The sequence below is a fragment of the Salmo salar genome, chromosome ssa18, assembly GCF_905237065.1.
Source record: "Salmo salar chromosome ssa18, Ssal_v3.1, whole genome shotgun sequence".
NCBI lineage: Eukaryota > Metazoa > Chordata > Actinopteri > Salmoniformes > Salmonidae > Salmo > Salmo salar.
The window spans coordinates 31,936,891-31,962,531 of NC_059459.1; the positions used below are offsets into that span (position 1 = coordinate 31,936,891).

Genomic DNA, 25,641 nt, shown 5'->3' on the forward strand with positions numbered 1-25,641 from the left:
AAATATAAACCTTTTAATAAGTCAATGCAACTGCCATAAGATATACCATAGCACAGATAACGTTCCAGGTTAGATATCAGAATGTATTAAATTCCCATAGCACAGATAACGTTCCAGGTTAGATATCAGAATGTATTAAATTCCCATAGCACAGATAACGTTCCAGGTTAGATATCAGAATGTATTATATTCCCATAGCACAGATAACGTTCCAGGTTAGATATCAGAATGTATTATATTCCCATAGCACAGATAACGTTCCAGGTTAGATATCAGAATGTATTAAATTCCCATAGCACAGATAACGTTCCAGGTTAGATATCAGAATGTATTATATTCCCATAGCACAGATAACGTTCCAGGTTAGATATCAGAATGTATTATATTCCCATAGCACAGATAACGTTCCAGGTTAGATATCAGAATGTATTATATTCCCATAGCACAGATAACGTTCCAGGTTAGATATCAGAATGTATTAAATTCCCATAGCACAGATAACGTTCCAGGTTAGATATCAGAATGTATTATATTCCCATAGCACAGATAACGTTCCAGGTTAGATATCAGAATGTATTATATTCCCATAGCACAGATAACGTTCCAGGTTAGATATCAGAATGTATTATATTCCCATAGCACAGATAACGTTCCAGGTTAGATATCAGAATGTATTATATTCCCATAGCACAGATAACGTTCCAGGTTAGATATCAGAATGTATTATATTCCCATAGCACAGATAACGTTCCAGGTTAGATATCAGAATGTATTATATTCCCATAGCACAGATAACGTTCCAGGTTAGATATCAGAATGTATTATATTCCCATAGCACAGATAACGTTCCAGGTTAGATATCAGAATGTATTATATTCCCATAGCACAGATAACGTTCCAGGTTAGATATCAGAATGTATTATATTCCCATAGCACAGATAACGTTCCAGGTTAGATATCAGAATGTATTATATTCCCATAGCACAGATAACGTTCCAGGTTAGATATCAGAATGTATTATATTCCCATAGCACAGATAACGTTCCAGGTTAGATATCAGAATGTATTATATTCCCATAGCACAGATAACGTTCCAGGTTAGATATCAGAATGTATTATATTCCCATAGCACAGATAACGTTCCAGGTTAGATATCAGAATGTATTATATTCCCATAGCACAGATAACGTTCCAGGTTAGATATCAGAATGTATTATATTCCCATAGCACAGATAACGTTCCAGGTTAGATATCAGAATGTATTATATTCCCATAGCACAGATAACGTTCCAGGTTAGATATCAGAATGTATTATATTCCCATAGCACAGATAACGTTCCAGGTTAGATATCAGAATGTATTATATTCCCATAGCACAGATAACGTTCCAGGTTAGATATCAGAATGTATTATATTCCCATAGCACAGATAACGTTCCAGGTTAGATATCAGAATGTATTATATTCCCATAGCACAGATAACGTTCCAGGTTAGATATCAGAATGTATTATATTCCCATAGCACAGATAACGTTCCAGGTTAGATATCAGAATGTATTATATTCCCATAGCACAGATAACGTTCCAGGTTAGATATCAGAATGTATTATATTCCCATAGCACAGATAACATGCCCTCTAGACAAGTCAGTGTTTCTTCTAGTGTATGAGAGAGCTGGAAATAATACATAGACCACCACAGCGAAATGTCCATGTGTTCAATGTAACGTCTACTATTAAACAGTGTGACATAAAAGAAAGACCATGGGGACATTTTCATGTCAAATATTCCGACGATTTATTCTAGTTGCAGAGATGAAAATGAAAGTTACTGTAGACTAGGAAAACATCCAACTGTCAGACAGTGGCACTGCTGGTGTGTAGTAAACAACAGAAATAATACTGTTCAGACTGTACCATAAGAGGATCTAAGGAATCTCAGCTTTTCAGATAAACGCGTAGGGCTGGTTTCCCGGACACAACGACTATTCCTGGACTACAAAACACTTTTAGAGATTCGGCATTCAGCATGCTTTTAACTCTAGGAGTAGATTTATTCTAGGTCAGGGGAAACAGACCTAAACTCCAATCTGCTTCCATACAAATCCTCAGATATAAATAAGACAAAGATATATCAAAATCAGATGTATTTTTTTACAGAGCTATTCTATAAGAAATCACAAGAACATCTATATACCTGTAGAATGAATTGAAGGTAAGGATTGACCTAATATCAGATGAAATGTTACCTTTACATGCATAAAGTGGTGAGTAGACGACCATCATACTCAAAGCTAATGGTCTCAGTAGAATATGACAACAAGTGATATTTAACCATGATGGTTATATTTCACTTACACTGACATACTGTATTAGTTATGTGTCTGCTAATGTAACATACACAGACCATGGCGTTAAATCTCATATGGTAGCAGCTCTGCGCTGACGACAGACAGGGAGTCTAGTGAGAAAGTAGCCAGGTCAAACACAGAGAGACAGGCTGCATGGAGGGCAGCTAGGTCTCCAGTGCAGGACAGAACAATTACACACTTTCCCCAAATCAATTACTATATGACCCCTGGTGTGTGTGTGTGTGTGTGTGTGTGTGTGTGTGTGTGTGTGTGTGTGTGTGTGTGTGTGTGTGTGTGTGTGTGTGTGTGTGTGTGTGTGTGTGTGTGTGTGTGTGTGTGTGTGTGTGTGTGTGTGTGTGTGTGTGTGCGCGCGCATGGCAACTACCGAGAGAGAGAGACAGTGTTTGAGAGACTCAATGTGAGTTTAGAGTCTATAGAATGTGAAGGGCACACTCTGCTGTGTCTCTGCTGTGTCCAGGCCTGCTCTGTCTTTTGTCTGATCAGCCTATTAGACAGCCAATTAACTAGCTGACTAATTACTGAGGGTGAATTAGTCTAACGAGAGAAAAGGAGGGAGGGAGGGAGGGAGGGAGGGAGGGAGGTCAGTGAGAGAGAGGGGGTAAGAGAGAGACTGGGGTATAAGAGGGAAAATTAGGGGGAGAGAAAAAGAGGGGGGAGAGAATGAGGATGAGAAGGAGAGACCGAGTGGGCTTTAGAGAGAGAATGAAAGAGCTGGGACGAGAGGGAGGAGAGAGAGAGGAAAGAGAGTTTAGGGAGAGAGGGACAGAGAGAGGGGCAGAAAGAGGGACAGAGAGAGGGACAGAGAGAGGGACAGAGAGAGGGACAGAGAGAGGGACAGAGAGAGGGACAGAGAGAGGGACAGAGAGAGGGACAGAGAGAGGGACAGAGAGAGGGACAGACAGAGGGACAGAGAGAGGGACAGAGAGAGGGACAGAGAGAGGGACAGAGAGAGGGGAGGTTGTGAGGAAGTAAAGTGAAAGAAAAAGACTGGTTCCCTTCCGGTTTCAGTTAGAATGGGAAAGAGAATGTTGAATTAATTCATTCCTTAATTTATGTTTTTAACTCTTTGCTAGACAGGTTAGTCGATTAAGAACCAGGATTTCATCTACAGTGCACCATCTCAGGCAATATGAATAGAATCTGTCTATGTACTGTAATTCTAGAATCCTTCTGGTTTTATACTTCAGACTGAACATTCTATTTAAAACAAAGTCTAGAAACTGACTGAAGAGACTCACACAATCTTGTCTGAGAAGGACTGGAAGACAGTGTAAAGTGTTAAGAGGGACCAAAAGTAAATGTTAAAAGTGACAAAGAGCAGAAATGTAGGATCTTAATTTGAGCCACTACAGCAGCCACTAATCCTGCAGAAAAAGGAAATTTTGATATTTATAAATTTTGTTACCCAATTGGTAGTTAGAGTCTTGTCCCATCACTGCAACTCCTGTACGGACTCGGGAGAGGTGAAGGTCGAGAGCCATGCTTCCTCCGAAACATAACCCAACCAAGCCGCACTGCTTCTTGACACAATGCTCACTTAACCCGGAAGCCTGCCGCACCAATGTGTCAGAGGAAACACCGTACACCTGGCGACCGTGTCAGCATGCATTGCGCCCGGCCCACTACAGCGCAATGGGACAAGGACATTCCTGCTGGCCAAACCCTCCCCTAACCCGGACAATGCAGGGCCAATTTTGCGCCGTCTCATGGATCTCCCAGTCGCGGCCGACTGCGACACAGCTTGGGATCAAACCAGGATCTGTAGTGACACAGCAAGCACTGAAATGAGGGCCTTAGACTGCTGCGCCACTCGGGAGGCCCTGGAAATGTGAATTATCATATGGATTACAATCAATGGCTATTTTTGTATTGGTTGATACATGTTCCGTAAAATTTCAAAATGGAAATGATAAACTGCAGAAGCGTTTTAAAACCTCAAATGCACTACAAGTTTTGAAGATCGTACATCTGCATGTTAACTCTAATGTTCTTTGTTTATGGATATCACATCATATCACACAAAAATATATGAAACAAAATTGTGAAGAAAAAAGCACACTGAATAAAATCACATGGGACTTTTGAAAGAAGACATGAGCGACTTAATCTGTTTTAATCAGACACTCTGAACGACAACAGTCTGCAAACGCTTCAGGGAAACTCATTCAGCAAGTGTCCACGAACACACACACACACACACAAGCATGCACACACACACACACCAGACACACTCAGACATACGCACACACACTCAGCGAGCTCATTCAGAAAGTGTGCCGGTGTCTACGCTGATGATAGAAGAGGATAGAAGCTGTTTCACTGAGCTCATGTAGAGCATTTACGTGTCCAAAATGACACCCTATTCCCAATGTAGAGCACTACTTTTGACCAGAGACATGTGGGCCGATGTAGTGCACTACTTTTGACCAGAGACATGTGGGCCGATGTAGTGCACTACTTTTGACCAGAGACATGTGGGCCGATGTAGTGCACTACTTTTGACCAGAGACATGTGGGCCGATGTAGTGCACTACTTGGGGAATAGGTTGACATTTTGGATGGAGACCATATTCCATTATGAAAATGGATGTTATGTTTTTATGGGACTAGAATCAACTATGCGACATGTTCACTTTGCTGAGCCATAACCCATAACTCACTGTTTCACATGGTCCTTGGAAAGCAAACAGAATGAATTCAACCTGAACCTTTTTTTTTATATGGAAAACTATGTCTATTCAAATGACTGTATATACTGCAGAGTGTACATTTGATTTCAGGACTGGTTCATGGTCAAATAGTTACAATAAAGTGGCAAAGTCCAAGCCTAAAATGTGATATCACAAGATATAATAATAATAATAATATATTTATTTTATATAGCACTTTTCATTTCAAGTAGAATCTCAAAGTTGCTTTAAAAACAAAATAAACCTAAAACTATTTAACAAAACAAATATAGGAATCTGGCAGTATTTGGGCGACAGTATTCCACATCTTTAGATGATAGGCAGAAAGGTACTATCTTGAAAGGATAGAGCATAGATGGTACAGACAGACAGGGAGGTAGATACATCAGACAGACAGGGAGGTAGATACATCAGACAGACAGGGAGGAGGAGACATCAGACAGACAGGGAGGTAGAGACATCAGACAGACAGGGAGGTAGATACATCAGACAGGTAGGTAGAGACATCAGACAGACAGGGAGGTAGAGACATCAGACAGACAGGGAGATAGAGACATCAGACAGACAGGGAGGTAGATACATCAGACAGACAGGGAGGTAGAGACATCAGACAGACAGGGAGGTAGAGACATCAGACAGACAGGGAGGTAGAGACATCAGACAGGAAGGTAGAGACATCAGACAGACAGGGAGGTAGAGACAACAGACAGACAGGGAGGTAGAGACATCAGACAGGAAGGTAGAGACATCAGACAGACAGGGAGGTAGAGAATCAGACAGACAGGAAGGTAGAGACATCAGACAGACAGGGAGGTAGAGACATCAGACAGACAGGGAGGTAGAGACATCAGACAGACAGGGAGGTAGAGAATCAGACAGACAGGGAGGTAGAGACATCAGACAGACAGGGAGGTAGAGACATCAGACAGACAGGGAGGTAGAGACATCAGACAGACAGGGAGGTAGAAACATCAGACAGGAAGGTAGAGACATCAGACAGACAGGGAGGTAGAGACATCAGACAGACAGGGAGGTAGAGACATCAGACAGACAGGGAGGTAGAGAATCAGACAGACAGGGAGGTAGAGACATCAGACAGACAGGGAGGTAGAGACATCAGACAGACAGGGAGGTAGAGACATCAGACAGACAGGGAGGTAGAGACATCAGACAGACAGGGAGGTAGAAACATCAGACAGGAAGGTAGAGACATCAGACAGACAGGGAGGTAGATACATCAGACAGACAGGGAGGTCGATACATCAGACAGGAAGGTAGAGTCATCAGACAGGGAGGTAGAGACATCAGACAGACAGGGAGGTAGAGACATCAGACAGGGAGGTAGAGACATCAGACAGACAGGGAGGTAGAGAATCAGACAGACAGGGAGGTAGAGACATCAGACAGACAGGGAGGTAGAGACATCAGACAGACAGGGAGGTAGAGACATCAGACAGACAGGGAGGTAGAGACATCAGACAGACAGGGAGGTAGAGAATCAGACAGACAGGGAGGTAGAGACATCAGACAGACAGGGGGGTAGAGACATCAGACAGACAGGGAGGTAGAGACATCAGACAGACAGGGAGGTAGATACATCAGACAGACAGGGAGGTAGAGACATCAGACAGACAGGGAGGTAGAGACATCAGACAGGAAGGTAGAGACATCAGACAGACAGGGAGGTAGAGAATCAGACAGACAGGGAGGTAGAGACATCAGACAGACAGGGAGGTAGAGAATCAGACAGACAGGGAGGTAGAGACATCAGACAGACAGGGAGGTAGAGACATCAGACAGGAAGGTAGAGACATCAGACAGACAGGGAGGTAGAGACATCAGACAGACAGGGAGGTAGAGACAACAGACAGACAGGGAGGTAGAGACATCAGACAGACAGGGAGGTAGAGACATCAGACAGACAGGGAGGTAGAGACAACAGACAGACAGGGAGGTAGAGAGATAAGACAGACAGGGAGGTAGAGACATCAGACAGACAGGGAGGTAGAGACAACAGACAGACAGGGAGGTAGAGACATCAGACAGACAGGGAGGTAGAGACAACAGACAGGAAGGTAGAGACATCAGACAGACAGGGAGGTAGAGACATCAGACAGGGAGGTAGAGACATCAGACAGACAGGGAGGTAGAGACATCAGACAGACAGGGAGGTAGAGACATCAGACAGGAAGGTAGAGACATCAGACAGACAGGGAGGGAGGTAGAGACATCAGACAGGAAGGTAGAGACATCAGACAGACAGGGAGGTAGAGACATCAGACAGACAGGGAGGTAGAGACATCAGACAGACAGGGAGGTAGAGACATCAGACAGGAAGGTAGAGACATCAGACAGACAGGGAGGTAGAGACAACAGACAGACAGGGAGGTAGAGACATCAGACAGGAAGGTAGAGACATCAGACAGACAGGGTCCACTTCCTGTAGAAATTGGGTCTGCGGGCTGAAAAGCCGATGCTGTTGATCTGGTGTTGTTTTATCGTTCATATCTAGCTAGCCAACCAAGCCAAATACCAACTTGCAATAATCAGGCCTGCAATTCCATGGGTCAGCACCAGATATTTCAGTTCATCTACCAACAAGTTATCTAAAACAAAAAGAGTTGATTAAAAAAGTTTATAAAACAACACTTAAAACAGAAAATATGTACAATATTTACAGCGCTCTCTGCATAGGCTACCTAACGGCGCCATGGCAACCACGGAATTCTGAAATTCCCAAATTGTGGAATTCATACAATTAAATGTTTTATTTAATTGTTGAACTCTGTTATGTTAGGATTCATACATTTATTAAAACACTGGTCCCAAGGCCAATTTTTAAGGAAAGTGTAATTGTTACATTTTTTCTAGAAACCTGTTTACAGCTTCTGATTGAACATTACACCATCCTGTGTGTCTCCATCCTGCTGGAGAGCTTGTGATTTACACTTCTGATCCGTGTAAACGTGCATGTGTCTGTGCGTGTGAGTGTGCATGTGAGTGTGAGTATGAAACTGAGTGTGAACCCGTATCAGTTTTAGCCAGGCAGGTTAGCGGCTGCTGAAATTCTGTTATGAACCAGAGCCTCTCTGATGTCCTGAGAGCCTCCTAGTCTGACATAACCCTAACCCTGTAGTGTTCCAGACCATAATACTAACCCTAACCCTGTAGTGTTCCAGACCATAATACTAACCCTAACCCTGTAGTGTTCCAGACCATAATACTAACCCTAACCCTGTAGTGTTCCAGACCATAATACTAACCCTAACCCTGTAGTGTTCCAGACAGACCATAATACTAACCCTAACCCTGTAGTGTTCCAGACAGACCATAATACTAACCCTAACCCTGTAGTGTTCCAGACCATAATACTAACCCTAACCCTGTAGTGTTCCAGACCATAATACTAACCCTAACCCTGTAGTGTTCCAGACCATAATACTAACCCTAACCCTGTAGTGTTCCAGACCATAATACTAACCCTAACCCTGTAGTGTTCCAGACCATAATACTAACCCTAACACGGAACCCAAACCGGCTGGGCGCGTGCGCTATCGTGCATAAATGTATTTTGTCCCCCCACGCCAAAGCGATCACGACACTCATGTTAAAATATCAAAACAAACTCTGAACCAGTTACATTCATTTGTGGACAGGTCGAAAGCATAAAACATTTATGGAAAGTTAGCTAGCTAGGTTGCACTTGCTAGCTAATTTGTCCTATTTAGCTAGCTTGCTGTTGCTAGCTAATTTGTCCTGGGATATAAACATTGAGTTGTTATTTTACCTGAAATGCACAAGGTCCTCTACGCAGACAATTAATCCATACATAAAACGGTCAACTGAATCGTTTCTAGTCATCTCTCCTCCTTCTAGGCTTTTTCTTCTCTTGACTTTCTATTGCGATTGGCAACTTTCATAAATTAGGTGCATTACCGCCACTGACCTCGGTCGTCTTTCAGTCACCGACGTGGGTATAACCAATGAGGAGATTGCACGTGGGTACCTGCTTCTATAAACCAATGAGGAGATGGGAGAGGCAAGACTTGCAGTGCAATCTGCGTCAGAAATAGAACTGACTTCTATTTTAGCCCTTGGCAACGGAGACGATCATTGGCGCACGCGAGCAGTGTGGGTGCAATAATTGAATAATATTGATTTCTAAATTTATTTTGCTGACTACACTACACGAGCGTTCCAAACAGACCATAATACTCCTTCTAACACACAACTGCTGTCAAACTCCTCTAAAAGATGCAATCTGTAAGAGAAGAGTGTATAGTATTTGCCCACTGGTGAAGTCATCATTTTGTTTAACAGGCTAGAGTACCAGCCTGGAAGTCTCCCACTCCTACCCTGCTTGGTCTGGTGTATAGAAGCCCCCCCCCCATAATAGTTAGAGAGTTCAACATCAAAGCAGATGAACACGTGGCCTAAATGGAACAAACCAAAGCATGTGTTTATTTTTAGGTTTGAGTTTATTTTGAACTTTTTCTTCATTATGTGCTCTAAGATCGCATCGAAGTCGATTAAATCGTTGGTCTTTAGAAACTACTAGATCAAAACATTCCTCTTCCTGCAGTGTCTGTCTGAGGTCTGTATCACTCAGAGGGATCTCTCTCCTTTCTGTCTGGAAGAACCAGATACCAGCTATTCTGCAATTACATGATATAGCAAAGCACTCACACACACAAGACAGAAAGGAGTGAGTGTTTATTGTAATGCTTACTGTACATTTTATTGTTTATTTCACTTTTGTTTATTATCTATTTCACTTGCTTTGGCAATGTTAACATGACTGGCTGCTGTCTACTGTCTACTGTCAGATTGAATAATACTGATCCGTACAGTATTACACACGCACGACCCACACACACACACACACACACAGATGCTTGCACAAATACACACACACTCCCGAGTATCACAGAGGCTTTAATGTGTAGAATGTCTAGTTGAAACTCTGAACAGGTCATAATCTCACGGTTCATTTAGGCCCTTTAATTTACGAGCAGCGACACTTCTGACATAAAACGCTGCTGTGGACGGGGATGAAATACACACACACACACAGACATGAAATACAGCGTGTGATTTATGTCAGCGAGGCTAACATCTGTTAAAATGCAGCATGCTCACTGACAGAGGAGCGCTTAAACATCGCCCCGCGTGCCGACCCCCGGGTTCACTTAAACACAACACGATTCTCACATATGTAGGAATCCTATACCCACTTTGTGTGTGTGTGTGTGTGTGTGTGTGTGTGTGTGTGTGTGTGTGTGTGTGTGTGTGTGTGTGTGTGTGTGTGTGTGTGTGTGTGTGTGTGTGTGTGGGTGTGTGTGTGTGTCTGTCTGTGTGTCCTCTACAGAACAGAAATCGTATTCTCCAAAGTCATGGCCCTATCCAAGATGACTACAGGGTACAGATATATATGCATGCAAGCAGGTACTCATAGCGATAGAAATAAAGAGAGAGAGAGAGAGAGAGAGAGAGAGAGAGAGAGAGAGAGAGAAAGAGAGGGGTAGAGAGAGAGCTTTGAATTGAAGCCCTTTGAATTGAATTGAGTGGGGTAGAGAGGGTCGCCTCCCAGCCCATTCTCCTCTCAGGGTTAAAAGGTTATCACCTGGTCCTAACTAGCCGTCTGGCCTGATAATGACAGGGGTCAGAGTTCAACATGCCTCACTGCACTGGGTCGCATTGAGGTGAACCCCTTAGTCACACAGAAACCTTCAGTGTGTGTGTGTGTGTGTGTGTGTGTGTGTGTGTGTGTGTGTGTGTGTGTGTGTGTGTGTGTGTGTGTGTGTGTGTGTGTGTGTGTGTGTGTGTGTGTGTGTGTGTGTGTCCAGCTCAGGCCTTATTGTCAGCACCACACAATTAGAGCCCTGACCCTCTCTGTCTAGCAGGCTTCACTGTGTTAATGCATGAGAACTCTCACAGTGGAAAGACTCAAAAGTTAATATCTCTCTCTCTCTCTCTCTCTCTCTCTCTCTCTCTATCTTCCCTCTCTCTCTCTCTCTCTCACACACACACATACACTCTCTCTTTCTCACTCTTGGCTCAGCCTGTTTTGAATGATTCACTTGAAGGATATTCTGTCTTATTCAGTCTGTAGGGTAATAGTTTCACTGGGGTGGTGTTGTGCTGTTCTGTCTTATTCAGTCTGTAGGGTAATAGTTTCACTGGGGTGGTGTTGTGCTGTTCTGTCTTATTCAGTCTGTAGGGTAATAGTTTCACTGGGGTGGTGTTGTGCTGTTCTGTCTTATTCAGTCTGTAGGATAATAGTTTCACTGGGGTGGTGTTGTGCTGTTCTGTCTTATTCAGTCTGTAGGGTAATAGTTTCACTGGGGTGGTGTTGTGCTGTTCTGTCTTATTCAGTCTGTAGGTTAATAGTTTCACTGGGGTGGTGTTGTGCTGTTCTCTCTTATTCAGTCTGTAGGGTAATAGTTTCACTGGGGTGGTGTTGTGCTGTTCTGTCTTATTCAGTCTGTAGGGTAATAGTTTCACTGGGGTGGTGTTGTGCTGTTCTGTCTTATTCAGTCTGTAGGGTAATAGTTTCACTGGGGTGGTGTTGTGCTGTTCTGTCTTATTCAGTCTGTAGGGTAATAGTTTCACTGGGGTGGTGTTGTGCTGTTCTGTCTTATTCAGTCTGTAGGTTAATAGTTTCACTGGGGTGGTGTTGTGCTGTTCTCTCTTATTCAGTCTGTAGGGTAATAGTTTCACTGGGGTGGTGTTGTGCTGTTCTCTCTTATTCAGTCTGTAGGGTAATAGTTTCACTGGGGTGGTGTTGTGCTGTTCTGTCTTATTCAGCCTGTAGGGTAATAGTTTCACTGGGGTGGTGTTGTGCTGTTCTGTCTTATTCAGTCTGTAGGGTAATAGTTTCACTGGGGTGGTGTTGTGCTGTTCTGTCTTATTCAGTCTGTAGGTTAATAGTTTCACTGGGGTGGTGTTGTGCTGTTCTGTCTTATTCAGTCTGTAGGGTAATAGTTTCACTGGGGTGGTGTTGTGCTGTTCTGTCTTATTCAGTCTGTATGTTAATAGTTTCACTGGGGTGGTGTTGTGCTGTTCTGTCTTATTCAGTCTGTAGGGTAATAGTTTCACTGGGGTGGTGTTGTGCTGTTCTGTCTTATTCAGTCTGTAGGGTAATAGTTTCACTGGGGTGGTGTTGTGCTGTTCTGTCTTATTCAGTCTGTAGGGTAATAGTTTCACTGGGGTGGTGTTGTGCTGTTCTGTCTTATTCAGCCTGTAGGTTAATAGTTTCACTGGGGTGGTGTTGTGCTGTTCTGTCTTATTCAGTCTGTAGGGTAATAGTTTCACTGGGGTGGTGTTGTGCTGTTCTGTCTTATTCAGTCTGTAGGGTAATACAGTGGGGGAAAAAAGTATTTGAACCCCTGCTGATTTTGTACGTTTGCCCACTGACAAAGAAAGGATCAGTCTATAATTTTAATGGTAGGTTTATTTGAACAGTGAGAGACAGAATAACAACAAAAATATCCAGAAAAACGCATGTCAAAAATGTTATAAATTGATTTGCATTTTAATGAGGGAAATAAGTATTTGACCCCCTCTCAATCAGAAAGACTTCTGGCTCCCAGCTGTCTGTTATACAGGTAACGAGCTGAGATTAGGAGCACACTCTTAATGGGAGTGCTCCTAACCGCAGCTTGTTACCTCTAAAAAAGACACCTGTCCACAGAAGCCATCAATGAATCAGATTCCAAACTCTCCACCATGGCCAAGACCAAAGAGCTCTCCAAGGATGTCAGAGACAAGATTGTAGACCTACACAAGGCTGGAATGGGCTACAAGACCATCTCCAAGCAGCTTGGTGAGAAGATGACAACATTTGGTGTAATTATTCGCAAATGGAAGAAACACAAAAGAACTGTCAATCTCCCTCGGCCTGGGGCTCCATGCAAGATCTCACCTCGTGGAGTTGCAATGATCATGAGAACGGTGAGGAATCAGCCCAGAACTACACGGGAGGATCTTGTCAATGATCTCAAGGCAGCTGGGACCATAGTCACCAAGAAAACAATTGGTAACACACTACGCCGTGAAGGACTGAAATCCTGCAGCGCCCTTAAGGTCCCCCTGCTCAAGAATACATATACAGGCCCGTGTGAAGTCTGCCAATGAACATCTGAATGACTCAGAGGACAACTGGTGAAAGTGCTGTGGTCAGATGTGACCAAAATGGAGCTCTTTGACATCAACTCAACTCGCCGTGTTTGGAGGAGGAGGAATGCTGCCTATGACCCCAAGAACACCATCTCCACCGTCAAACATGGAGGTGGAAACATTATGCTTTGGGGGTGTTTTTCTGCTAAGGGGACAGGACAACTTCACCGCATCAAAGGGACGATGGACGGGGCCATGTACCATCAAATCTTGGGTGAGAACCTCCTTCCCTCAGCCAGGGCATTGAAAATGGGTCGTGGATGGGTATTCCAGCATGATAATGACCCAAAACACACGGCCAAGGCAACAAAGGAGTGGCTCAAGAAGAAGCACATTAAGGTCCTGGAGTGGCCTAGCCAGTCTCCAGACCTTAATCCCATAGAAAATCTGTGGAGGGAGCTGAAGGTTCGAGTTGCCAAATGTCAGCCTCGAAACCTTAATGACTTGGAGAAGATCTGCAAAGAGGAGTGGGACAAAATCCCTCCTGAGATGTGTGCAAACCTGGTGGCCAACTACAAGAAACGTCTGACCTCTGTGATTGCTAACAAGGGTTTTGCCACCAAGTACTAAGTCATGTTTTGCAGAGGGGTCAAATACTTATTTCCCTCATTAAAATGCAAGTCATTTTATAACATTTTTGACATGCGTTTTTCTGGATGTTTTTGTTCTTATTCTGTCTCTCACTGTTCAAATAAACCTACTATTAAAAATATAGACTGATCATTTTTTTGTAAGTGGGCAAATGTACAAAATCTGCAGGGGATCAAATACTTTTTTCCCCCACTGTAGTTTCACTGGGGTGGTGTTGTGCTGTTCTGTCTTATTCAGTCTGTAGGTTAATAGTTTCACTGGGGTGGTGTTGTGCTGTTCTGTCTTATTCAGTCTGTAGGGCAATAGTTTCACTGGGGTGGTGTTGTGATGTTCTGTCTTATTCAGTCTGTAGGTTAATAGTTTCACTGGGGTGGTGTTGTGCTGTTCTGTCTTATTCAGTCTGTAGGGCAATAGTTTCACTGGGGTGGTGTTGTGCTGTTCTGTCTTATTCAGTCTGTAGGTTAATAGTTTCACTGGGGTGGTGTTGTGCTGTTGTGTCTTATTCAGCCTGTAGGGTAATAGTTTCACTGGGGTGGTGTTGTGCTGTTCTGTCTTATTCAGTCTGTAGGGTAATAGTTTCACTGGGGTGGTGTTGTGCTGTTCTGTCTTATTCAGTCTGTAGGGTAATAGTTTCACTGGGGTGGTGTTGTGCTGTTGTGTCTTATTCAGCCTGTAGGGTAATAGTTTCACTGGGGTGGTGTTGTGCTGTTCTGTCTTATTCAGTCTGGAGGTTAATAGTTTCACTGGGGTGGTGTTGTGCTGTTCTGTCTTATTCAGTCTGTAGGTTAATAGTTTCACTGGGGTGGTGTTGTGCTGATCTGTCTTATTCATTCTGTAGGTTAATAGTTTCACTGGGGTGGTGTTGTGCTGTTCTGTCTTATTCAGTCTGTAGGATAATAGTTTCACTGGGGTGGTGTTGTGCTGTTGTGTCTTATTCAGTCTGTAGGGTAATAGTTTCACTGGGGTGGTGTTGTGTTGTTCTGTCTTATTCAGTCTGTAGGGTAATACAGTGGGTGAAAAAAGTATTTGAACCCCTGCTGATTTTGTACGTTTGCCCACTGACAAAGAAAGGATCAGTCTATAATTTTAATGGTAGGTTTATTTGAACAGTGAGAGACAGAATAACAACAAAAATATCCAGAAAAACGCATGTCAAAAATGTTATAAATTGATTTGCATTTTAATGAGGGAAATAAGTATTTGACCCCCTCTCAATCAGAAAGACTTCTGGCTCCCAGCTGTCTGTTATACAGGTAACGAGCTGAGATTAGGAGCACACTCTTAATGGGAGTGCTCCTAACCGCAGCTTGTTACCTCTAAAAAAGACACCTGTCCACAGAAGCCATCAATCAATCAGATTCCAAACTCTCCACCATGGCCAAGACCAAAGAGCTCTCCAAGGATGTCAGAGACAAGATTGTAGACCTACACAAGGCTGGAATGGGCTACAAGACCATCTCCAAGCAGCTTGGTGAGAAGATGACAACATTTGGTGTAATTATTCGCAAATGGAAGAAACACAAAAGAACTGTCAATCTCCCTCGGCCTGGGGCTCCATGCAAGATCTCACCTCGTGGAGTTGCAATGATCATGAGAACGGGGAAGAATCAGCCCAGAACTACACGAGAGGGTCTTGTCAATGATCTCAAGGCAGCTGGGACCATAGTCACCAAGAAAACAATTGGTAACACACTACGCCGTGAAGGACTGAAATCCTGCAGCGCCCGCAAGGTCCCCCTGCTCAAGAATACATATACAGGCCCGTGTGAAGTCTGCCAATGAACATCTGAATGACTCAGAGGACAACTGGTGAAAGTGCTGTGGTCAGATGAGACCAAAATGGAGCTCTTTGACATCAACTCAACTCGCCGTGTTTGGAGGAGGAGGAATGCTGCCTATGACCCCAAGAACACCATCTCCACCGTCAAACATGGAGGTGGAAACATTATGCTTTGGGGGTGTTTTTCTGCTAAGGGGACAGGACAACTTCACCGCATCAAAGGGACGATGGACGGGGCCATGTACCATCAAATCTTGGGTGAGAACCTCCTTCCCTCAGCCAGGGCATTGAAAATGGGTCGTGGATGGGTATTCCAGCATGACAATGACCCAAAACACACGGCCAAGGCAACAAAGGAGTGGCTCAAGAAGAAGCACATTAAGGTCCTGGAGTGGCCTAGCCAGTCTCCAGACCTTAATCCCATAGAAAATCTGTGGAGGGGAGCTGAAGGTTCGAGTTGCCAAACGTCAGCCTCGAAACCTTAATGACTTGGAGAAGATCTGCAAAGAGGAGTGGGACAAAATCCCTTCTGAGATGTGTGCAAACCTGGTGGCCAACTACAAGAAACGTCTGACCTCTGTGATTGATAACAAGGGTTTTGCCACCAAGTACTAAGTCATGTTTTGCAGAGGGGTCAAATACTTATTTCCCTCATTAAAATGCAAGTCATTTTATAACATTTTTGACATGCGTTTTTCTGGATGTTTTTGTTCTTATTCTGTCTCTCACTGTTCAAATAAACCTACTATTAAAAATATAGACTGATCATTTTTTTGTAAGTGGGCAAATGTACAAAATCTGCAGGGGATCAAATACTTTTTTCCCCCACTGTAGTTTCACTGGGGTGGTGTTGTGCTGTTCTGTCTTATTCAGTCTGTAGGGCAATAGTTTCACTGGGGTGGTGTTGTGCTGTTCTGTCTTATTCAGCCTGTAGGGTAATAGTTTCACTGGGGTGGTGTTGTGCTGTTCTGTCTTATTCAGTCTGTATGTTAATAGTTTCACTGGGGTGGTGTTGTGCTGTTGTGTCTTATTCAGTCTGTAGGGTAATAGTTTCACTGGGGTGGTGTTGTGCTGTTCTGTCTTATTCAGTCTGTAGGTTAATAGTTTCACTGGGGTGGTGTTGTGCTGTTCTGTCTTATTCAGCCTGTATGGTAATAGTTTCACTGGGGTGGTGTTGTGCTGTTCTGTCTTATTCAGTCTGTAGGGTAATAGTTTCACTGGGGTGGTGTTGTGCTGTTCTGTCTTATTCAGTCTGTATGTAATAGTTTCACTGGGGTGGTGGGTTTTCTTATTCAGTCTGTATGTTAATAGTTTCACTGGGGTGGTGTTGTGCTGTTCTGTCTTATTCAGTCTGTAGGGTAATAGTTTCACTGGGGTGGTGTTGTGCTGGCTGGCTGCCCAGCTGTCTCAGTGCCAGGGTATGTGTCAAGAAAATGCATTCCTTCTATACAGCACAACCAACACTCTGCTCTGCTCTGTCCTGTTTAGTCATAAACAGGGGAAATCATTTGACTGGGCTGGCTGCAGTAAGTGAATACGTCCCCAATGTCACCCTATTCCCGACATAGTGCACTACTGTATGTAGGGAATAGGGTGCCATTTGGGAGTTAGACAGTATCTGTGGGGGATCACAGTATACCATGGCCTGTTTTTACTGTGGTGTAAGTGAAGTGAAGTAGTTTACTTTTACTTAGATATTCCCGTAGCAATCATGAATTTGAAGATTTTGTCATTTTGATTTGTGATGCTCTCTTGGAGTTGTATTTAAATGAACGATCAGGTATATAATATACCAAACTCATAGGTTTATCTTTAAAAATGTAAGACTGTTGTCTAAACTCAACGTTACCAAAAAATCCATCAGAGCTAACCATTAGCTAACTATATCTAACCATGAGCTAACTATATGTAACCATGAGCTAACTATATCTAACCATGAGCTAACTATATCTAACCATGAGCTAACTATATCTAACCATGCCAAGCTTACTCCCACTGCCCCATAAGAACATACTATATGTTACACTGGTAGACATACCTACAACCACATCCTTACCCCCCGCTGTCTCCCCTCCTGCTCTCTTTCTCTCTTTCTCTCTTTCCCAAACCTTTGTTCTGTGGATCAATGACCTGACACACACACACACACACACACACACACACACACACACACACACACACACACACACACACACACACACACACACACACACACACACACACACACACACACACACACACACACACACACACACACACACACACACACACACAAGCACAAACAGACACACCATGCCTCAAAACCAAAATATACAACTTCTCAAATTAAAACATTTTCTCCAGAGTAATTGCAGTGCAAACATTAATCAGGATCATGCACTATATATTCCCTCTTCAGCAAATAACGTCTGACAGTCTGCTTCTAAACAAATGCTACAGACTAGACCAGGGTCTCAAACAGCACAGTACTACAGACTAGACCAGGGTCTCAAACAGCACAGTACTACAGACTAGACCAGGGTCTCAAACAGAACAGTACTACAGACTAGACCAGGGTCTCAAACAGCACAGTACTACAGACTAGACCAGGGTCTCAAACAGCACAGTACTACAGACTAGACCAGGGTCTCAAACAGCACAGTACTACAGACTACACCAGGGTCTCAAACTGCACAGTACTACAGACTAGACCAGGGTCTCAAACAGAACAGTACTACAGCCTAGACCAGGGTCTCAAACAGCACAGTACTACAGACTAGACCAGGGTCTCAAACAGCACAATACTACAGTCTAGACCAGGGTCTCAAACAGCACAGTACTACAGACTAGACCAGGGTCTCAAACAGCACAGTACTACAGTCTAGACCAGGGTCTCAAACAGCACAGTACTACAGTCTAGACCAGGGTCTCAAACAGCACAGTACTGCAGACTAGGGTCTCAAACAGCACAGTACTACAGACTAGACCAAAGTCTAAAACAGCACAGTACAACAGACTAGACCAGGGTCTAAAACAGCAAAGTACTACAGTCTAGACTAGGGTCTAAAACAGCACAGTACTACAGTCTAGACCAGGGTCTAAAACAGCACAGTACTACAGTCTAGACCAGGGTCTAAAACAGCACAGTACTACAGTCTAGACCAGGGTCTCAAACAGCACAGTACTACAGACTAGACCAGGGTCTCAAACAGCACAGTACTACAGTCTAGACCAGGGTCTCAAACAGCACAGTACTACAGTCTAGACCAGGGTCTCAAACAGCACAGTACTACAGTCTAGACCAGGGTCTCAAACAGCACAGTACTACAGACTAGGGTCTCAAACAGCACAGTACTACAGAATAGACCAGGGTCTAAAACAGCACAGTACTACAGACTAGACCAGGGTCTAAAACAGCAAAGTACTACAGTCTAGACCACGGTCTAAAACAGCACAGTACTACAGTCTAGACCAGGGTCTAAAACAGCACAGTACTACAGTCTAGACCAGGGTCTAAAACAGCACAGTACTACAGTCTAGACCAGGGTCTCAAACAGCACAGTACCACAGACTAGACCAGAGTCTAAAACAGCACAGTACTACAGTCTAGACCAGGGTCTAAAACAGCACAGTACTACAGACTAGACCAGGGTCTCAAACAGCACAGTACTACAGTCTAGACCAGGGTCTCAAACAGCACAGTACTACAGACTAGAACAGGGTCTCAAACAGAACAGTACTACAGTCTAGACCAGGGTCTCAAACAGCACAGTACTACAGACTAGACCAGGGTCTCAAACAGCACAGTACTACAGTCTAGACCAGGGTCTCAAACAGCACAGTACTACAGACTAGACCAGGGTCTCAAACAGCACAGTACTACAGTCTAGACCAGGGTCTCAAACAGCACAGTACTACAGACTAGACCAGGGTCTCAAACAGCACAGTACTACAGTCTAGACCAGGGTCTCAAACAGAACAGTACTACAGACTACACCAGGGTCTCAAACAGCACAGTACTACAGACTAGACCAGGGTCTCAAACAGCACAGTACTACAGACTAGACCAGGGTCTCAAACAGCACAGTACTACAGTCTAGACCAGGGTCTCAAACAGCACAGTACTACAGACTAGACCAGGGTCTCAAACAGCACAGTACTGCAGTCTAGACCAGGGTCTCAAACAGCACAGTACTACAGTCTAGACCAGGGTCTCAAACAGCACAGTACTACAGTCTAGACCAGGGTCTCAAACAGCACAGTACTACAGACTAGACCATGGTCTAAAACAGCACAGTACAACAGACTAGACCAGGGTCTAAAACAGCAAAGTACTACAGTCTAGACTAGGGTGTAAAACAGCACAGTACTACAGTCTAGACCAGGGTCTAAAACAGCACAGTACTACAGTCTAGACCAGGGTCTAAAACAGCACAGTACTACAGTCTAGACCAGGGTCTCAAACAGCACAGTACTACAGACTAGACCAGGGTCTCAAACAGCACAGTACTACAGTCTAGACCAGGGTCTCAAACAGCACAGTACTACAGTCTAGACCAGGGTCTCAAACAGCACAGTACTACAGACTAGGGTCTCAAACAGCACAGTACTACAGACTAGACCAGGGTCTAAAACAGCACAGTACTACAGACTAGACCAGGGTCTAAAACAGCAAAGTACTACAGTCTAGACCAGGGTCTAAAACAGCACAGTACTACAGTCTAGACCAGGGTCTAAAACAGCACAGTACTACAGTCTAGACCAGGGTCTAAAACAGCACAGTACTACAGTCTAGACCAGGGTCTCAAACAGCACAGTACCACAGACTAGACCAGAGTCTAAAACAGCACAGTACTACAGTCTAGACCAGGGTTTCAAACAGCACAGTACTACGGTCTAGACCAGGGTCTCAAACAGCACAGTACTACAGACTAGACCAGGGTCTCAAACAGCACAGTACTACAGACTAGACCAGGGTCTCAAACAGAACAGTACTACAGTCTAGACCAGGGTCTCAAACAGAACAGTACTACAGACTACACCAGGGTCTCAAACAGCACAGTACTACAGTCTAGACCAGGGTCTCAAACAGCACAGTACTACAGACTAGACCAGGGTCTCAAACAGCACAGTACTGCAGTCTAGACCAGGGTCTCAAACAGCACAGTACTACAGTCTAGACCAGGGTCTCAAACAGCACAGTACTACAGTCTAGACCATGGTCTCAAACAGCACAGTACTACAGACTAGGGTCTCAAACAGCACAGTACTACAGTCTAGACCAGGGTCTAAAACAGCACAGTACTACAGTCTAGACCAGGGTCTCAAACAGCACAGTACTACAGTCTAGACCAGGGTCTCAAACAGCACAGTACTACAGTCTAGACCAGGGTCTCAAACAGCACAGTACTACAGTCTAGACCAGGGTCTCAAACAGCACAGTACTACAGACTAGACCAGGGTCTCAAACAGCACAGTACTACAGTCTAGACCAGGGTCTCAAACAGCACAGTACTACAGACTAGACCAGGGTCTCAAACAGCACAATACTACAGTCTAGACCAGGGTCTCAAACAGCACAGTACTACAGACTAGACCAGGGTCTCAAACAGCACAGTACTACAGTCTAGACCAGGGTCTCAAACAGCACAGTACTACAGTCTAGACCAGGGTCTCAAACAGAACAGTACTACAGACTACACCAGGGTCTAAAACAGCGCAGTACTACAGTCTAGACCAGGGTCTCAAACAGCACAGTACCACAGACTAGACCAGGGTCTAAAACAGCACAGTACTACAGTCTAGACTTGGGTCTCAAACAGCACAGTACTACAGTCTAGACCAGGGTCTCAAACAGCACAGTACTACAGACTAGACCAGGGTCTCAAACAGCACAGTACTACAGACTAGACCAGGGTCTCAAACAGAACAGTACTACAGTCTAGACCAGGGTCTCAAACAGAACAGTACTACAGACTACACCAGGGTCTCAAACAGCACAGTACTACAGACTAGACCAGGGTCTCAAACAGCACAGTACTACAGACTAGACCAGGGTCTCAAACAGCACAGTACTACAGTCTAGACCAGGATCTCAAACAGCACAGTACTACAGTCTAGACCATGGTCTCAAACAGCACAGTACCACAGACTAGGGTCTCAAACAGCACAGTACTACAGACTAGACCAGGGTCTCAAACAGCACAGTACTAGAGTCTAGACCAGGGTCTCAAACAGCACAGTACTACAGACTAGGGTCTCAAACAGCACAGTACTACAGACTAGACCAGGGTCTCAAACAGCACAGTACTACAGTCTAGACCAGGGTCTCAAACAGCACAGTACTACAGTCTAGACCAGGGTCTCAAACAGCACAGTACTACAGTCTAGACCAGGGTCTCAAACAGCACAGTACTACAGTCTAGACCATGGTCTCAAACAGCACAGTACTACAGACTAGGGTCTCAAACAGCACAGTACTACAGACTAGACCAGGGTCTCAAACAGCACAGTACTACAGTCTAGACCAGGGTCTCAAACAGCACAGTACTACAGTCTAGACCAGGGTCTCAAACAGCACAGTACTACAGTCTAGACCAGGGTCTCAAACAGCACAGTACTACAGACTAGGGTCTCAAACAGCACAGTACTACAGACTCGACCAGGGTCTCAAACAGCACAGTACTACAGACTAGACCAGGGTCTAAAACAGAACAGTACTACAGTCTAGACCAGGGTCTAAAACAGCACAGTACTACAGACTAGACCAGGGTCTAAAACAGCACAGTACTACAGACTAGAGCAGGGTCTCAAACAGCACAATACTACAGTCTAGACCAGGGTCTCAAACAGCACAGTACTACAGCCTAGACCAGGGTCTAAAACAGCACAGTACTACAGTCTAGACCAGGGTCTAAAACAGCACAGTACTACAGTCTAGACCAGGGTCTAAAACAGCTCAGTACTACAGTCTAGAGCAGGGGCTCAAAAAGCACAGTACCACAGACTAGACCAGGGTCTAAAACAGCACAGTACTACAGTCTAGACTTGGGTCTCAAACAGCACAGTACTACAGTCTAGACCAGGGTCTCAAACAGCACAGTACTACAGACTAGACCAGGGTCTCAAACAGCAAAGTACTACAGTCTAGACCAGGGTCTCAAACAGAACAGTACTACAGACTACACCAGGGTCTCAAACAGCACAGTACTACAGACTAGACCAGGGTCTCAAACAGCACAATACTACAGACTAGACCAGGGTCTCAAACAGCACAGTACTACAGTCTAGACCACGGTCTCAAACAGCACAGTACTACAGACTAGACCAGGGTCTCAAACAGCACAGTACTACAGTCTAGACCAGGGTCTCAAACAGCACAGTACTACAGTCTAGACCAGGGTCTCAAACAGCACAGTACTACAGTCTAGACCAGGGTCTCAAACAGCACAGTACTACAGACTAGGGTCTAAAACAGCACAGTACTACAGACTAGACCAGGATCTAAAACAGCACAGTACTACAGACTAGACCAGGGTCTAAAACAGCAAAGTACTACAGTCTAGACCAGGGTCTAAAACAGCACAGTACTACAGTCTAGACCAGGGTCTCAAACAGCACAGTACTACAGACTAGACCAGGGTCTCAAACAGCACAGTACTACAGACTAGACCAGGGTCTAAAACAGCAAAGTACTACAGTCTAGACCAGGGTCTAAAAGAGCACAGTACTACAGTCTAGACCAGGGTCTCAAACAGCACAGTACTACAGACTAGACCAGGGTCTCAAACAGCACAGTACTACAGACTAGACCAGGGTCTAAAACAGCACAGTACTACAGTCTAGACCAGGGTCTAAAACAACACAGTACTACAGACTAGACCAGGGTCTCAAACAGCACAGTACTACAGACTAGACCAGGGTCTCAAACAGCACAGTACTACAGACTAGACCAGGGTCTCATTTAGCAGACGCTCTTATCCAGAGCAACTTACAGTAGTGAATACATACATTCCATACATTTCATTTTCATTTCATGCATTTTTTTGTTGTTGTACTGGGCCCCCGTGGGAATCAAACCCACAACCCTGGCGTTGCACACACCATGCTCTACCAACTGAGCTACAGTCTAGACCAGGGTCTCAAACAGCACAGTACTACAGACTAGACCAGGGTCTAAAACAGGCTGTTCTATATACTGAATGAACCAACTGATTCTCTACTCTGCTACCCTACTCTGCTCTATACTATATTCTAGTCCACTACCCTACTCTGCTCTATACTATATTCTACTCTACTACCCTACTCTGCTCTATACTATATTCTACTCTACTACCCTACTCTGCTCTATACTATATTCTACTCTACTACCCTACTCTGCTCTATACTCTACTCTACTCTACTACCCTACTCTGCTCTATACTCTACTCTACTACCATATACTGCTCTATACTCTACTAGCCTGTTCTGCTCTCTACTCAACACTTTCACCAGTTGTACTCTACTATATTACCCTTCGCTGCTCTCCATTCAGTGCTATACTCTGCTCTACTCTGCTCTAATTTACTCCACTCGACTCTACTCTACTCTTTACTATACTCTGCTCTGCTCTACTCTACTCTACTCTACTACCCTATACTCTACTCTACTTTACTACCCCATTCTGCTCTCCTATACTCTACTCTACTCTGCTCTATATTATACTCTACTCTACTACCCTACTCTGCTCTCTACTCTGCGATATACTCTACTCTACTCTGCTCTATACTCTTCTACCCTAGTTTGCTCTATACTGTTCTCTACTCTACCAACCTACTATGCTCGCTACTCTACTCTACTCTACTTTGCTCTACTCTACTCTCTTATATTCTCCTCTGCTCTCCTCCACTCTGCTCTATACTCTCCTCTCCTCTTCTCTCCTCTCCTCTCCTCTCCTCTCCTCTCCTCTCCTCTCCTCTCCTCTCCTCTCCTCTACTCTACTCTACTCTACTCTACTCTACTATCCTGTTCTGCTCTATACTCTGCTCCACTCTACTCTGCTCTATACTCGACTACCCTACTCTGCTCTCTGCTCTACTCTATTACCCTACTCTGCTCTCCACTCTGCGCTATACTATGCTCTCCTCTAATCTACTCCACTCTGCTCTACTTTACTCTACCCTACTCTACTCTGCGCTGTACTCTGCTCTACTCTAGTCGGCTCTACTCTATACTCTACTCTACTCTACTCAGCTCTGCTCTATACTCTACTCTATATTTTAATATACTCTGCTCTATATATTCTACTCTGCTCATTACTCTACTCTACTCTGAGCTATACTCTACTATACTCTGCTCTATACTCTACTATACTCCACTCTATAAAGCACTCTGCTCTCTACTCTACTCTGCTCTCTACTCTATTCTGCTCTACTCTTCTCTGCTCTACTCTACTCTGCTCTACTCTGCTCAGTTCTACTCTGCTCTACTCCCATCTAGTCTGCTCTATACTCTGCTCTACTCTGCTTCTACTTTACCCTGTTCTACTCTGCTTGCTCTAGTCTACTCTGCCCTATACTCTGATCTACTCTACTCTGCACTAACTCTGCTCTACTCTACTCTAGTCTGTTCTATACTCTACTCTGCTCTATACTTTGCTCTGCTCTACTCTGCACTGTTCTACTCTGCTTTGCACTACTCTACTCTGCTCTGTACTCTGTTCTACTCTACTCTGCTCTACTCTATTCTCTACTTTACTATGCTCTATACTCTACTCTACTCTGCTCTATACTCTACTCTGCTCTATACTCTACTCTACTCTGCTCTACTCTACTCTATGCTCTACACTCTACTCTACTCTATACTCTGATCTATACTCTACTCTAACCTAATCTATACCCTACTCTAGTCTGCTCATGACTCTATTCTACTCTGATCTATACTCTGCTATATACTCTATTATACCCTGCTGTATACTGTACTCTACTCTACTCTGCTCTCTACTCTGCTCTGTTCTACTCTGCTCCGTTCTACTCTGCTTGCTCTACTCTACTCTGCTCCATACTATGCTCTACT

General features: G+C 44.2%; 1 protein-coding gene across 1 annotated transcript in view; it reads left to right on the plus strand.

The window, feature by feature from the left end:
- Positions 1 to 25,641, plus strand: part of LOC106577235 (secreted frizzled-related protein 5) — a 38,077-nt gene that overhangs the window by 1,829 nt on the left and 10,607 nt on the right. The gene's annotated exons all lie outside the window — the stretch shown is intronic.